General features: G+C 43.7%; 1 protein-coding gene across 1 annotated transcript in view; it reads right to left on the minus strand.

Annotated features, from left to right (window-relative positions):
- Positions 1-1,432: 1,432 nt before the first annotated feature.
- LOC125956046 (fat-like cadherin-related tumor suppressor homolog) overlaps positions 1,433-2,844 on the minus strand; it is a 200,146-nt gene continuing 198,734 nt past the window's right edge. Inside the window, 1 exon segment of the mRNA XM_049687524.1 lies at positions 1,433-2,844. This exon segment is cut by the window's right edge and continues 1,244 nt beyond it. The gene's annotated coding sequence lies outside the window, so the exon portion shown is untranslated.

Consider the following 2,844-nt stretch of genomic DNA (forward strand, 5'->3'; position numbering starts at 1 on the left):
ATACTCTTTCCAAGCCACCTTGGGCTAGGCAGTTAATCATTATCAGTTGTGTAACAGCAAATGCCTTGGTTTGTCGATAAAGGGATTAAGGCTTTTTAGTGCCGCCTGCTTTGTCTGCCATTATAGTAGCCCTTTACACGGAAGTAACGCTTCTGACGAGACAGAACCGACAGGATTCATACCATAAAACGGCAAGTAGTGTCTGGCAGTGACTTCCAACTGGCCGGTTGGTTTTATAATTGGAATTACCGAGAAAGAAGGATGTTCCAGATCGAACAGAAGCCACAGCCCAAGCAACACCGGCACGGCTGCTCTTGCAAAGATAGACAGCTTTTCTCACAATCCAAGTTACCTGGTGACCAGATTTGTTCCCTTCCCGATTCAGAAGCCCCCCGTAACCGGATGAGATTCGATTTAATATCCGTGGCTGGTCAAGGGTGCAGGGATTGGACTGTGTGATATGCTTCCAACATTGTAAAATCTCCGGATTCGGATCGGACGGATGCTGGCTGGCGTGGTGTGTGTGTGTATCATCATCATGCTGCCCCGGTCGTGCACAAACCCGCTCTCCGCTCCTCACGGGCTTTGATGGACCTCTTGACCGGTCCCCAAAAATCCTGCCATCGTGTACACGTCGCCGTTATCTGGCCTTTTATATTTCGTTTTTATGGCGGGTCGTATATTAACACTCCGGCGAATTGAGAGCGCGTAGCGCCGATGGTGTTTTTTGGGGACGGGGCGCTGTGTCCAGCCAGACGGCTGCCGGGGAGCGTAAACTTCTCGGAAACTGAAATACGATACCGAAAAGCACCCGGAGCCCTTGAAGCAGGATTACGGCACCTGGATGATGACCGTCGGGGTACGTACGAACGTACGTACGTGTGGAAATGGATGCTTCACGCGTCTGCCGAGTGGATCGGTAATCTACCATCCGATTCGGATCGGACTTGAGCCCCATTTAGTTGTGCTAACACAAAAGCCTCCTCTCGCCAGGTGGTCCCAGACACGGTCGGCTTCTGTGTTGCTCGACGAGTGCTGTACTTCTGGGTGAGCTCGAGAGGGGTTTGGTGCTTTGGGTGTTCGGTTTTAGTGAGGATCAGCAACGAGATTCGTTCGGATACTACACAACACCTTTACTGTGTGCACACAAGGACGTGGCTGCCATTCCTAATCGGATGTTACTTAGTATCGAAATGGAATGCAATCTAGATAATCTTGCAACGCAGATCCAGATTTAGCGAAATATGAGACGCCCAACGTCGATCTTGTATCAGTTAAATGATCCTGGAATGAAGCAACAAAAGCAAAGGAAAAGGACTGCAACATAGATAAAAGAACGTGTTTGCTTTTAGGATATGATAAAACATTGTTCTCAATTTAAAGTTTGTAAAGGAGTCTAAAAACCAGTTTTTAAAAATAGTTATATCTCAGAAATTTATTTATCTCTTTCTATATTCTCTCGTTCCCTTCTCTCTACTCCACTGGCTCTAAACGCCAGGTTAGTCAACGCCGCTCGCATTATCGTGCTTTCGTTTTCTCCGTTTTTCTTTTAAGATTGATTCGATTTTTCCTACTGTATTCTGGGGGTGTAGGTATTTTCAGTTGTTGTTTTTTCTGTTTTTTTCTCGTTTTTAATTAAATTTACATTACCTACATAAATTCATCACCTTCACTTTCTCATACTTTCCTTTCCCCGCTCAAACGGTACCATGGATGATGATGATGATGATGATGATGTGTGTCTTCGGCTCGAACGCGGATCGCGATCACTTTTGCTACCATCTGCTGTCATGATTGTTTCATCTATTTTATGATCGTGTGCCTCAGGTTAATGTTACGAATGTAAAGAACGCTTTTGATGATGTTTCGTTTCCCTTTTCGCTCGATCGTCCGCTCTACTGTTTCGATATTTGTTTCTAATTTTCCGGAAGTGTGCTTCTTGGCGTTTTTGGGGATCTTGTTTTTTTTTAACCAAACCAAAAATCCCTTGCAATCATGTTATGTTAACATTGACACTTTAGCGTCGGATAGGTTTCGAAAATTAACCAGATTCTCCGTTTAGAAATAGTATGAAAAAGAATGAACGTATGAAACAGGTGGACATCGTAGGTAGAGAAGGTGTTTCCCTTGATAGTGTTTCTTCTATCGCGTTTGCAGTGTCCATCCATTAACGACTTTTCGCGCTTCTATTTGTTCGGTTTACGATGTGTCCCTAATACTTTTTGTTTTGATATATTCGTGTTATCGGGATTACGCGTGTCCGCCGTGCCAGTAGGACCCGACATTTCCCCTTAGTTTGTTCCCGGTAAACGTAAACAAGTAAAGTTTCGAATTTTATTCCCTAGTTATATACGATTCACGCGCTCGCGCCATTCTCGTCCCCTGATACCCCCTTCTACTTGCCTATATGATACACTCTTCTGCTCCGTAATCGCTACGTTCGATTGTTTATAAGTTAGTTTTTGTTGATTTTTGTGTTTTCAAGTAGATGTTTGATGTTTTCGATTTTCTCCCTTAGTTTGCCAGTGATGATTTACCACACTAGACGAACCATTCCTGTTGCTTTGGAAGGATTCCAAAATATGTAAAAAAAAACCCAATGAAATCCTTCGCTCCAACAGTGTCATGTCCCTACTTTGGAACTTGAAATGAAATCGCACGCACACTGTTCCAGAAAATGCAGTGTTTTGTTTGTAGAGGAGCATTAGTAAATAAAAAAACAGAATGTGTTGGATCGGAAAATGCACCATTGTACGACCTCGGTGTGCAGCTTTAGTTAGCAAACTTAACCGTATCTAAGTAGACTCTTAATCGAAGCAAACATGGAAACACACACATAGACTT

The sequence above is a fragment of the Anopheles darlingi genome, chromosome 3, assembly GCF_943734745.1.
Source record: "Anopheles darlingi chromosome 3, idAnoDarlMG_H_01, whole genome shotgun sequence".
Taxonomy (NCBI): domain Eukaryota; kingdom Metazoa; phylum Arthropoda; class Insecta; order Diptera; family Culicidae; genus Anopheles; species Anopheles darlingi.